The following is a 14,314-nucleotide window of genomic DNA, read 5'->3' as shown; positions in this document are numbered from 1 at the left end:
CTTCCCACCCCTACTCTGCCTCCCTTTGTCATAATGGGCAGAGAAGTAGGGGACAGGATGTGGATAACGGGCTGGAGAATGCAGGGGGAGGGGTCTGTATCAGGTGGCCAGTCTTGGGTGTCATTGACACCTTAGTGGTTGTCTACCTAGTGTCCACTTCCACCTTCTTGCAATCCCCTGATTTTTGATTAGGTAATGGTCCCTACCCACAGCCCACATGCTTCACGGGCACTCGTGATAGCCCCAGCTCCCATGACCAGCTGCTCCCTTCTAGAACCCAGGACGAAGCCAGTCAGTGCAAGCCAGTCCCCCTGTCACACCTTGGGCCAATAAATCACAAGAGGTAATTTGTCAGAGGCATTTTGGAAAACGTTTCCTTATTCTTCTTTTTAAAACTTTTATTTCCTTTTTTTCATCCAGAATTTCTGATGAAGATCACTCTTTAAAATATGTATATGTGTATGTATATATGTATACACACACACACACACACACACACACACACACACACCATTCAACCATTGGCTAGGCATGGTGGCTCACACCTTCCAGCACTTTGGAAGACTGAGGCAGGAGGATATCCTGAGCTCAAGAGTTCGAGACCTGCCCAAGCATCATAGTGAGACTCCATCAGAACAAAAAGATTTGTTTAATTAAAATATATACATAATTGAATTTTATTTTATATGTTATGTATATGTCTATATATACACCATATATATAATTCAAATAGTTGAATTTTAGACTGCTTGAGTTGGCTCACACCTGTAATCCCAGCACTTTGTGAGACTGAGGCAGGTGGATCACACCTCAAGTCAGGAGTTCGAGACCAGCCTGGCCAACACGATGAAACCCCATCTCTACTAAAAATACAAAAATTAGCCGGGTGTGGTGGCACGCACCAGTAATCTCAGCTACTCAGCAGGTGAGTTTATGTTACTTTATGTAAACATATGCTTTCATTTCTCTCAGTCAGAAATACCTAGGAATAAAATTGCCGGATGAATTTATGTTTACATTTTTATTAAACTTTCTAACCACTTTCCAAAGTGGCAGGCCTCATTTTGCTTTCCTACCAGCAACGTGGGAGTGTTTCTGTTTCTCCATATCCTCACCACTTATTATTCTCTTTTTGAGTATTAGTCATCCTAGTGGATATGAAGTGGTATCTCATTATGCATTGTTTTTTTTAAAGACAGGGTCTCACTCTGTTGCGCAGGCTGGAGTACAGTGGCACAATCATAGCTCACAGTAGCCTCAAACTCTGGACTAAAGCTATCCCCCCACCTCAGCCTTAGCCTTCTGAGTGGCTAGAACTAGAGGCACACATCTCCGCACCTGGCTAATTCTTTTACTTTTTTTTTTTTTTTTTTTTGAGATGGAGTTTAGCTCTTGTTGCCCAGGCTGGAGTGCAATGACGAGATCTCGGCTCACCGCAACCTCCGCCTCCCGGGTTCAAGTGATTCTCCTGCCTCAGCCTCCCAAGTAGCTGGGATTACAGGCATGCGCCACCATGCCTGGCTAATTTTGTATTTTTAGTAGAGACAGGGTTTCTCCATGTTGGTCAGGCTGGTCTCGAACTCCCGACCTCAAGTGATCCTCCTGCCCCGGCCTCCCAAAGTGCTGGGATAACAGACGTAAGCCACCCTGCCCAGTCAGATTTTTCACTTTTTTATAGACACGAGAGTCTCACTATGTTGTTCAGGGTGGTCTCGAACACTCAGCCTCAAGGGATTCTCCTATTCCAGCCCCCCAAAGTGTTAGGATTCCAGGTGTGAGCCACCGCAACTGGCCTCCTCGTGTTTTAATTTGCATTTTTATAATGATGAATGTTGCTTAGCAATTTTCTTTTTTCTATTTATTTATTTTTATTTTTATTTTATTTATTTATTTATTTTTGAGACAGAGTCTTGCTCTGTCTCCCAGGCTGGAGTGCGGTGGCACCATCTCAGCTCACTATAACCTCCAACTCTCAGGTTCAAGCGATTCTCCTGCCTCAGCCTACCGAGTAGCTGGGATTACAGGCGCCCACCACCACGCCCAGATAATTTTTTTTGTATTTTTGGTAAAGACAAGGTTTCTCCATGTTGGCCAGGATGGTCTCAATCTCCTGACCTTGTGATCTGCCCGCCTCGACCTCCCAAAGTGCCGGGATGACAGGGGTGAGTACCGTGCCCGTCCTATTTATCTATTTTTAAGTTTTTTGAGAGGCAAGATCTCACAATGTTGCCCAGGAGTACAGTGTCAAGTGAGCCTCCTGAGTAGCTGGGACTACAGGTATGTGCTACTATGCCTGGCTAATCTTTATTTTTTGTAGAGGAAGGATCTCACTGTGTAGTCCAGGCTGCTCTTGAACTCCTGGCCTCAAGTGATCCTCCCACCTTGACCTCCCAAAACACAGATTACAGGTGTAAGCCATCACACCTGGACTGTTTATTTAGCATACTTTTTTTTTTTTTTTCTTTTTTAGACAGTCTCACTCTGTTGCCCAAACTGGAGTGATGGAGTGAAGTGGTGTGATCTCAGCTCACTGCAACCTCTGCCTCCCGGGTTCAAGCAGTTCTCCCTGCCTCAGACTCCCAAGTAGCTGGGATTGCAGGAGCCCACCACAATGCCCAGCTAATTTTTTTTTTTTTTTTTTTTTTTGAGGCAGTCTTGCTCTGTTGTCCAGGCTAGAGTGCAGTGGCGCGATCTTGGCTCACTGAAACCTCTGCCTCCCGGGCTCAAGCATTTCTCCTGCCTCAACCTCCTGAGTAGCTGGGATTACAGGTGTGTGCCACCACACCTGACTAATGTTTTTGTATTTTTAGTAGAGATGGGGTTTCATCACGTTAGTCAGGCTGGTCTTGAACTCCTGACCTCGTGATCCGCCAGCCTCAGCCTCCCAAAGTGCTGGGATTACAGCTGTGAGCCACCGCGCCCGGCCCTGTTTAGCATCTTTTCATGAAACATTTCCTCACTCTCAAGAACAAGGGATGAAGAAACAGCTTCTTCTAAAGTGATGTGGGGTTTGGGATCTTCCCACCATCCTAGGATGGAGCTGACTCAGAGGAGGGCAGAGCTCAGAAAACTGAACAGAAACAGGGTCAGACTCCTGATGAAACAGCACATGAACTTCATCCAACGTCTGGACCCTTCTTCAGTTACAGGTGCCAATAAATCCTTTGTATTGCCTAAACCAACTTGAGCTGGATTTTGTGTTACTTGCATTTCACTGAGCATCATGGAGTGACACAATCTTCCTTATTAATTCTGGGGCAAAGACTGAGCATTTGAGAGTCAACTTTGCATGCTTGCTGTGGTGAAGACAAATAACTCAGTTTGAATAGGACAAAGAATTTGATACAAGGAGGCAACTACAGCAGAGAAATTAAGGAATAAGAAAAGAGGATGATGGCTGGGTGCAGTGGCTCATGCCTGTAATCCCAGCACTTTGGGAGGCCAAGGTGGGAGGATCATTTGAGTCCAGGAGTCGGAAGTTGCTGTGAACTATGATCATGCTCCTGCACTCTAGCCTGGGCCACAGAGCAATACCCCTTCTCTACAAACATAAAAGAGACCGGTGTGGTGGCTCGCACCTGTAATCCCAGCACTTTGGGAGACCGAGGCAGGCGGATCACATGAAGTCAGGTGTTCAAGAACAGCCTGACCAACATGGTGAAACCCCTGTCTGTACTAAAAATACAAAATTAGCTGGGCGTGGTGTCACATGCCGTAATCCCAGCTACTTGGGAGGCTGAGACAGGAGAATCGCTTGAACTCAGGAGGCAGAGGTTGCGGTGAGCTGAGATCCATTGCACTCTGGCCTGGGCAACAAGAGCAAGACTCCCTCTCAAAAAAACCGAAAAACAAAACAAAACAAAAAAGAGAGAGCGAGAGAGAGGATGGTACAGAAAAGGGAATGAGCTAAAATTGGGATTTTCAAGACGAGAACACTAACCTGAACCACAATGCAGAGTATTATTTAAGCTGGAGCTAAGAAATTTTTAATATGAATAGTTCCTTTGTAGAAAGAACAGGAAATTGATATAAGAATGAATCCCATTGTATAGAATCTGTAACGTGTTGTGTGCCTTTTTATTAACATTGTAGAGTTCTCATTCCTTTGTATGGGTTCGGTCACCCTCCATTTACCCTTTCCTCATTTTAAAAAAGTCCAAATGGCCCAAATATTGGTGGAGAGATACAATAAGGTATATTATTTTAACAGCAAAATGAGAATTCCTTTGAGGGAAGGAGTTTTCTTTGTTGGTAAAGATGACCAAGACAAATGCTTAGGCTAGAAAATGAAGCTGGGCAGGGTGGCTCAAGCCTGTATTCCCAGCACTTTGGGAGGCCGAGACAGGCGGATCACGAGGTCAGGAGATCGAGACCATCCTGGCGAACACGGTGAAACCCCGTCTCTACTAAAAAGTACAAAAAAACTAGCCAGGCGAGGTGGCAGGCGCCTGTAGTCCCAGCTACTCGGGAGGCTGAGGCAGGAGAATGGCGTAAACCCGGGAGGCGGAGCTTGCAGTGAGCTGAGATCCAGCCACTGCACTCCAGCCTACGCGACAGAGCCAGACTCAGTCTCAAAAAAAAAAAAAAGAAAGAAAGAAAGAAAGAAAATGAGCCTCCTCTTCTGTTTTAGGGTCTATGGGACAAAAAGCTTCAAGGGAGGGGGAACCAGAAGAATAGAAAGAGAAGTCAGGCCCCCAGGGGGAACCCTAGAAGGAGATGAGGGCAAGGTGAGAGGAGAAAAAGAGATAAGAAGCCAGTACCTCTGGGCGTATTGGCTGCCACCTGTAATCCCAACACTTCAGGTGGGGGGCTGAGGTAGGGGGATTGTTTGAGTTGCTTGAGACCAGAACTTCAAGACCAACCTGGCCAACAGAGCAGGACTTTGTCTCTATAAAAAATTTAAAAATTAGCCAGGCACGGTGGCTCACGCCTGTAATCCCAGCACTTTGAGAGGCAGAGGTGGGCAGATCACGAGGTCAGGAGATGGAGACCTTCCTGGCTAACATGGTGAAACCCCGTCTCTACTAAAAATACAAACAATTAGCCAGGTGTGGTGGCACATGCCTGTAGTCCCAGATGCTCGGGAGGCTGAGACAGGAGAATCGCTTGAACTCAGGAGGCGGAGGTTGCAGTAAGCCAAGATCGAACAGAGGAAGATCCCAACTCTTAAAAAAAAAAAAAAAAAGTAAAGCAGTCCAGATGTTTGATGGTTAATGTTAGGAGTCAACTTGAACGGATTGAAGGATGCCTATGTAGCTGGTAAAGAATTGCTTCTGGTTGGCCAGGCGTGGTGGCTCATGCCTGTAATCCCAGCACTTTGGGAAGTCAAGGGGGGTGGATCACGAGGTCAGGAGATCGAGACCATCCTGGCTAACATGGTGAAAACCCGTCTCTACTAAAAATATGAAAAATTAGCCGGGTGTGGTGGCAGGCGCCTGTAGTCCCAGCTACTCGGGAGGCTGAGGCAGGAGAATGGCGTGAACCCAGGAGGCAGAGCGTGCAGTGAGCCAGTATCACGCCACTGCACTCCAGCCTGGGCGACAGAGCGAGACTCCGTCTAAAAAAAAAAAAAAAAAAAGAATTGCTTCTAGGTGTGTCTATGAGGGTGTTGCCAAAGGAGATTGACATTTGACTCAGTGGACTGGGAGAGGAAGACCCACCCTCAGTATGGGTGGGCACCATCTGATAGGCTATGATCATGGCTAGAACAAAGCAGGCAGAGGAAGGTGGGATAAACTGGCTTGCTGAGTCTTCTAGTCTTGCTCCCATCTGCATGCTTCCTCCCATTCCTTCTGCCCTTGGACGTCAGACTCCAGGTTCTTTTGCCTTTGGACCCTCAAACATATACCAGTAGTTTGCCAGGGACTCTTGGGCCTTTAGCCACAGACCAAAGTCTGTACTGTTGGCTTTCCTGCTTTTGATGCTTTTGGCCTCTGACTGAGCCCCTAGTGGCTTCTTTCTTCCCCAGCTTGCAGAAGTCATGGGACTTCGCCTTGTGATCATGTGAGCCAATTGTCCCTAATAAACTCCCTTCATATATACAAGTATCCTATACGTTCTGTCCCTCTGGAGAACCCTGACTAACACAAGATGACATGAGTGTAATCTTGACTCCAAAACCAGATAAGATAAATACAATTATAGATGCATTTCATTTCCAAATGTAGAGGCGAACATTCTAAATAAAATGTTGGATAACTGAATCCAAATGGATAAGAAAATAGTGTATCATTATGTTAGTTGCCTAAGGCTGATCTAATAAAGTTCCACAAACTAGGTGGCTTAAAACAATGGAAATTTATCTATCATCTCAGGGTTGCGAAGGTTAGAAGTCTGAAATCAAGATGCCAGCAGGGCCATGATCCCTCTGAAATCTACTGGGGAGAATCCTTCCTTGCCTCTTGCTAGCTACTCATGGTTTACTAGAAATCCTTGGCATTCTTCATTTTGCAGCTGCCACATCTCAATCTCTGACTCCCTTGTTACATGTTGTTTTTCCCTTGTGAATATCTGTCTTCACATGGTGTTTTCCCCTTCTCATAAGGATACCAGCCACATTGGATTATGGCCCACCCGAATCACCTCATCTTCACTACATCTTCAAAGACTATTTCCAAATAGGGTTACATTCATGGGCACCTAGGTGTAGGCCTTCAACACATCTTTTTGGGGGACACAATTAAAACCATAACAATCGTGATCAAGTAGGGCTTATCTCAGGAATGCAAGGATGGCTCAACATAATAAAATTTATCACCAGGCACAGCAGCTCCTGCCTGTAATCCCAAGACTTTGGGAGGCCAAGGCAGGTGGATTGCTTGAGCTCAGAAGTTTGAGATCAGCCTGGGCCACCTGGTGAAACACCATCTCTAATAAAAATACAAAAATTCAGCCAGGTGCAGTGGCTCACACCTATAATCCCAGCACTTTGGGAGGCCAAGGTGGGTGGATCATGAAATCAGTAATTCAAGACCAGCCTGATCAACATGGTAAAACCCTGTCTCCATTAAAAATAAAAATTAGCCATGTGTGGTGGTGTGCATCTGTAATCTCAGCTACTCAGGAGGCTGAGGCAGGAGAATCACTTGAATCTGGGAGGCGGAGGTTGCAGTGAGTGGAGATTGCACCACTGCACTCCAGCTTGGACGACAGAGTGAGACTCTGTCTCAAAAAACAAAACAAAACAAAACAAAACAAAACTTAGCTGTGTATGGTGGTGTGTGCCTGTGGTCCCAAGTCTCAGCTACTCAGGAGGCCGAGGTAGGAGAATCAGTCGAACCCAGGAGGCAGAGGTAGCAGTGAGCTAAGATCGTGCCACTGCACTCCAGCCAGGTGACAGAGCAAGACTCTATCTAAAAGAAAGAAAATCTAGCATTGTAATTCACCACCCTCATAGAGGTATATCATATGGCATAGCTAAATGAGGTATATCATATGACATACCTAAAAGAGGTATACCATATGACAATCACAATTCATGCAAAGACAGCATTTGATATCATTCAGTCGAGAACATTATCCCACGTTGGCAAAATAACAAAGTAGTCCCCCTTCTAGAACTATCTCATGGGGCAGTTTCATTCAACAAACACTTATTCAGTGGCTAGCATGTACTAGGCACTGTGATAAATGCTATTGCTGTGTGGTACCCTTTAACCTTCATCATAGCCTTATGAATAGGTTCTATTATGATCCCTGTTTTAGATACGCACATCATAGAGTGTGCTTCTCCACTGGGAGCCACATGGCCCTGAAGCTGGTACCCTCCTTTCTGCAAACAAGAGCCATAGCTCTGCCATGGGCACAATGAGTTTGGTGATCCGTGTTGAAGGCTCCTGTAGGGCAGCGTTCCCTTTCAATGTGCCAAGATACACAGATCAGCAGAAACCAGGCCTGGGAGTCTGCAAGGAAGAAGACTGACAGGCTTTGGCCATCATCGATGTCCTTCCTCTCTCTCACGAGAATTCTCGTTCCAGGCAGAACCTCAACTTTCTTATTTAGAGCTCTCATTTCCGCAGCCGGAGGGGGAGCTCTGGTGATGTATTCATCTGACAAATGACTCAACCGGAGCCGGAAAAGGTGCCTGAGACCTGGCAAACTGTTCAGGAGAATTGAAACTGGTGACCCCTGGCCGGGCACAGTGGCTCATGCCTGTAATCCTGGCACTTTGGGAGGCTGAGGCGGGCAGATCACTTGAGGTCAGGAGTTCAAGACCAGCCTGGCCAACGTGGTGAAACCCCGTCTCCACTAAAAATGCAAAAATTAGCCGGATGTGGTGGCAGGCTCCTGAAATCTCAGCTACTTGGGAGGCTGAAGTAGGATAATTGCTTGAACCTGGGAGGCAGAGGTTGCAGTGAGCCCAAATCATACCACTGCACTCCAGCATGAGCAACAGAGCCAGACTCTTTTGAAAGAAAGAAAGAAAGAAAGAGAGAGAGAGAGAGAGAGAGAGAGAGAGAGAGAGAGAGAGAGAGAGAAAAGGAAAGAAAGAAAAGAAAGAAAAAGAGAAAGAAAGAAAGAAAGAAAGAAAGAAAGAAAGAAAGAAAGAAAGAAAGAAAGAAAGAAAGAAAGAAAGAAAGAAAGAAAGGGAGAGAGAGAGAAAGAAAGAGAAAAAGAAAGAAAGAAAGAAAGAAACTGCTGACCCCAACTGCTCTAGAAGCCAGGAAGCCACCTACACACTGTAGACGGAAGCCAAATAACCTCTGGGTCGTGCTCTTAGAAACATCTATTCCTGCCAGGCATGGTGTTTCACGCCTGTAATCCCAGCACTTTGGGAGGCTGAGGCCAGAGAATTGCTTGAGCCGGGGAGTTCGAGACCAGCCTGGGTAACATGGTGAAACCCCATCTCTACTAAAAATACAAAAATTAGCTGGGTGTGGTGGTGCACACTTGTAATCCCAGCTACTCGGGAGGCTGAGGCAGGAGAATCACTTGAACCCCAGAGCAGAGGTTGCAGTGAGCAGAAATCATACCATTGCATTTCAGCCTGGGTGAAAGAACGAGAATCTGTCTCAAAAAAATTAAATAAGTAAAATAAAATAACAACAGTGCAAAGATTTGTCGAGGAACTGTCAGAAACTACCAGGCAAATTATCATTCTCCAAATTTATGTTTCATCAGAAACTGAATTATGGAAACAGTAAGTTGGTTGTACACAAACAAAAAAATTCAAAAAAAAAATTTCAAATGAATACTGTTCGTCTGGTTTGCTAATTGGAAATCAGCCAGTCTCTCTGCCAGGCAATTATAAACAGACTTTAATCGCCTGGCTGGAAATGAAAGGCCATCCCACTCTCAGTCTGATATTGCTGCTGCTATTAGCTTAGTAACATTAGCAATGTTTAGTCACAGTCACGAAGATTAGCACCCACCAGCCTGACTTATCTGACAAAAGTAATTCAAACCCCAAAGAAACAGGATGCAATTTATAGGGGGTAAAGGCATAAAATGTGTTTCTTCTTTTTTTTTTTTTTTTTTTTTTTTCAGGCAGAGTCTCGCTGTGTTGCCCAGGCTGGAGTGCAGTGGCTGGATCTCGGCTCACTGCAAGCTCCGCCTCCCAGGTTCACGCCATTCTCCTGCCTCAGCCTCCCGAGTAACTGGGACTACAGGCGCCCGCCACTTCGCCCGGCTAGTTTTTTGTATTTTTTAGTAGAGACGGGGTTTCACCGTGTTAGCCAGGATGGTCTCGATCTCCTGACCTCGTGATCCGCCCGTCTCGGCCTCCCAAAGTGCTGGGATTACAGGCTTGAGCCACCGCGCCCGGCCTCAGGGCTGACTTTGTATAGATCACAGCGAGGGAGCTGCTCTGCTAGGTACGAAACTCCGACCCAGAAGCAGGTAGGCTACGAAGGGTTTAGCGCCGGGTTCCCCACGAACGTGCGTTGCGTGACGTGCGAGGGGGCGACCGCCTTTCCGGCCACACCCCGTTGCCCAGGACAAAGGGCTCTCCGTATCCACCAGTCCCGGAGCAAAAGAAAGCCCCACGTGGGGTGGAGCGGCCCACCGACGGGGACCGCGGGACCGGCTATCCGAGGCCAGCCGAGGTCCTCTCCCAGGAAATCAGAGGTTTATTTTTAATCCAGCTGATGAGAAGAAAACTTATGCGTTAAAACTTTAGAAGGTATTCTTTGCAGGAGCTGGCTTGTACAGTTTCTGATTGAGTTACGTATGCAAGAAACCCCAGTGATGCTATGATTTTGCGTAAGTGAGGATGAAAGCGCGCGCCCTAGCTTTGCGGTCTGATAGAACTAGCTTCAAGTTATTCAACCTCTGTGAACTTTTGTTTTCTCAACTTGATAATATGGAGATAACACATGCAGCCCTTCAAGGCTGTTGTGATGTTAAAGGTAAATAAATTTTTTTTTTTAAAGTTTTATCTGGGCATGGTGGCTCATGCCTGTAATCCCAACACTTTAGGAGAGCAAGGGAGGAGGATAGCTTGAGGCCAGGAGTTTGAGACCAGCCTGGCCAATACAGCAAGACTCCATCTCTAATAAATATATATATATGTGTGTGTGTGTGTGTGTGTGTGTGTGTGTATACACACACATTTTTATTTTTTCTGAAACAAAGTTTTGCTCTTGTTGCCCAGGCTGGAGTGTAATGGCGTGATCTTGGCTCACCACAACCTTGGCCTCCCAGATTCAAGTGATTCTCCTGCCTCAGCCTCCCAAGTACCTGAGATTACAGGCAGATGCCACCATGCCCAGCTAATTTTGTATTTTTAGTAAAGATGGAGTTTATCCATGTTGGTCAGGCTGATCTTGAACTCCCAACCTCAGGTGATCCGCCTGCCTCGGCCTCCCAAAGTGCGGGATTACAGGCGTCAGCCACTGCGACTAGCCTATTTTTCTTTTACTTTTATTTTTTAATATTTTTCGAGACAAGGTGCTGCTCTGTTGCCCAGGCTGGAGAGGACTGTCTGATCATAGCTCACTGCAGCCTCCAACTCCTGGGCTCAAGTGATCCTCCTGCCTCAGCCTCCCAAGTAGCTGGGACTACAGATGGCTGCCACTGTGCCCAAGTTTTTTTTGTTTGTTTGTTTTTTGTTTGTTTGTTTTTGTTCTCCCTCTGTCACCAAGACTATGCAGTGGCACGGTCATGGCTCACCGCAGCCTATGTCTTCCGGACTCAAACTATCCTGCCACGTCAGCCTCCCAGGTAGCTGGGACTACAGGAAAGCACCACCACACTCAGATAATTTTTAAATTTTTTGTAGACACAGGATCTTGACTTTGTTGCCCAGGCTGGTCTTTACCTCCTGGCTTCAAGCCATCCTCCCACCTCAGCCTCCCAAAGTGCTGGGTCTATAGGTGTGAGCTACTGCTCTTGGCCAAAGGTAAACACATTTTAAAGTAACATTAAAGGTAATATCCACATCATCCAGCAGTTCCATTCCTTTTTTTTTTTTTTTTTTTAGTGAAACCTTGTTTCTACTAAAATATGAAATTAAGCTGGGCGCTGTGGTGTCATGGCTCATGCTTCTAATCCCAGCACTTTGGGAGGCCAAGGCAGACAGATCTTCTGAGCTCAGGAGTTCGAGACCGCCCTCAGCAACCTGGTGAAACCCTGTCTCTACTAAAATACAAAAAATTAGCTGGGCGTGGTGGCAGGCTCCTGTAGTCCCAGCTACTCGGGAGGCTGAGGCACGAGAATCACTTGAGCCCCGGAGGCAGAGGTTGCAGTGAGCCAAGATCACGCTGTGGCACTCCAACTTGGGCTACAGAGTGAGACTCCATCTCAAAAACAAATAAATAAATAAAATAAAACTATAAATATCAAATTAGCCAGGTGTGGTGGCACATGCCTGTAATCCCAGCTACTTGAGGGACTGAGGCAGGCGAATCGGTTGAGCCCAGGAGGCAGAGGTTGCAGTGAACCAAGATCGTGCCATTGCACTCCAGTCTGGGCAACAAGAGTGAAACTCCATCTCAAAAAGCAAAAAAGAAAAAAGAACAAAAAGAGAACAAAAGCAAACAAAACAAAAAAACATGCCAAGCAATATGTCAATATCTTAAGTTATTCAACCTCTCTGAACTTTGTTTTCTTCCCTTGACAATGGAAAATGACAAGGAACCCTGGTCTCTGCAGAATAAATCAACTTTTCATCTGAGTCAAATGTTGATGATCAGGCTTCCTCCACGCTCTTATGAGTCCTCTGCATGCACAAAGTGGATGTACTGGGACAATCATTACAGGAAGACAGCTATTTCCAACGTAAATCAACAAGCCTGTTGAACCTGGGGACAGCCGCTGTTCAGATACCTTTCAAGGGCCAAGCTCTGCTGGTACAGGGAGGAGATCTGCACTATGCTGGCCTAGGAAATTGGCAGCTCTTAGAGTGGTCCTGATAGCTTCATTCTACCAGTGGGGGACAAGTCCATTTACAGGGAAACCCAGGGGGTGTAAATGAGTGTTAATGCCTCCTGGGTTTTAGTGACAGAAGGCACCGTGATTTTATTGACTAAGATCTCCTCCTCCAGATGGATGGAGTCAGAAAATGAGGCCTGCAAAGTGACGTAAAAGATTGACTCACAGAAGCGTCTCTGATTCCTGGGGAAACCAGGATGACTGGTTTTTGTAGCTGTTCATTGAAAAGGCAATTAACCCACAGGAGCTGACAAGGAAGCCAGTTCGGGCACATGAACTGGTCAATTGACTGTCCTTTAAGACAGAGCTCTGGGGCTCAGTGTCATTTTGATCATGTTGGCATTACCAAATTTTAACAATAGCGTCATCATCATCATCATCATCTGCTATCCATTCAGCCTTTCCTTATTTATTTATTGTTTATTTTGAAGCAGATTCTCACCCTGTCACCCAGGCTGGAGTGTAATGACATAATCTCGGCTCACTGCAACCTCTGCCTCCCGGGTTCAAGTGATTCTCCTGTCTCACCCTCCTGAGTAGCTGGCATTATAAGCATGTGCCACCACACCCGGCTGATTTTTTATATCTTTAGTAGAGACGGGGTTTCCCCATGTTGGCCAGGCTGGTCTCAAACTCCTGACCTCATGATTCACCCGCCTCAGCCTCCCAAAGTGCTGGGATTACAGGCGTGAGCCACCGCCCCCAGCCTTTCCTTGTCTTTTTTAAAAATTTATTTTTGTAGAGATGCAGTCTTTTGCTATGTTGCCCAGGCTGGTTTCAAACTCCTGGACTCAAATCATCCACCTGCGTTAGCCTCTCAAGTAGCTGGGATTACAGGTGCAAGCTACCATGCCCGGCTTCCTTACCTTTTTTTTTTTTTTTAATCTCACACATGACAAAGATTCTTTGTTTGGCCAAACTTTAGTCAGGCTTCTGAATCTTCTGCAAAGCTCATCTGTGCACTTCCTTATTAAATCCAGTTTTAGCAAAGAACCCTGCTAAGTCAGTTTAGCAAGAACCCCCCACCGTTGATATCTGATCATCTTCCATAGCTGATCAAGTTCCTCATCCTCCACCATCCTCTAGGTAATATTTGGTCACCCTGACCTGCCTTCAGCAAGAATCCTGTTAGGTGGGCTTAGCCAGATTCCCCCTTACCCCGATGTTTCCTCTTAATTGTTTCCATTCACTGCCCCACTCCCTGCTTCTTGGATATAAGTTCCCACTTGCCCACACTGTAAAGGCAACGTATGGCTGGCTGTGGTGGTTCACTCCTGTAATCCTAACCCTTTGGGAGGCTGAGGCAGGAGGATCATTTCAGCCCAGGTGTTTAAGACCAGCCTGGGCAACATAGTGAGACTCACCCCCTACAAAAAAAATGTAAAAAGTAAGTGGCTTGAACCTGTGGTCCCAGCTACTCCAGGGGCCGAGGTGGGAGGATCGCTTGAGCCCAGGAGGTCGGGGTTGTAGTGAGCTGTGATGTACTGCACTCCAGCCGAGGCAACAGGGCAAGACTTTGTTTAAAAAAAAAAAAAAAAAGGCCGGGTGCAATGGCTCACGCCTGTCATCCCAGCACTTTGGGAGGCAGAGGTGGGTGGATCACTTGAGGTCAGGAGTTAGAGACCAGCCTGGCCAACATGGTGAAACCCTCCTCTCTACTAAAAATACAAAAATTAGCTGGGCATGGTGGCAGATGCCTGTAGTCCCAGCTACTCGGGAGGCTGAGGCAGGAGAATCGCTTGAACCTGGGAGGTGGAGATTGCAGGGAGCCAAGACTGTGCCACTGCACTCCAGCCTGGGCAACAGAGTGAGAGAGAGTGAGACTCTGTCACAAAAAAAAAAAAAAAAAAAAGATAAAGATAATTTTTTTCTGGGGAGAAAAGGAAGAGGCAGAATTGGACTACGTTGGTGGTCAAGGAGGCAACAAACACGCATATTAAATTTG

General features: G+C 46.4%; 1 long non-coding RNA gene across 1 annotated transcript in view; it reads left to right on the top strand.

Annotated features, from left to right (window-relative positions):
• LOC119621174 (uncharacterized) overlaps positions 1–14,314 on the top strand; it is a 65,555-nt gene that overhangs the window by 50,684 nt on the left and 557 nt on the right. The window lies entirely within an intron of this gene.

The sequence above is a fragment of the Chlorocebus sabaeus genome, chromosome 5 (assembly GCF_047675955.1).
Source record: "Chlorocebus sabaeus isolate Y175 chromosome 5, mChlSab1.0.hap1, whole genome shotgun sequence".
NCBI lineage: Eukaryota > Metazoa > Chordata > Mammalia > Primates > Cercopithecidae > Chlorocebus > Chlorocebus sabaeus.
This window is presented reverse-complemented; position numbering and strand designations above follow the sequence as displayed.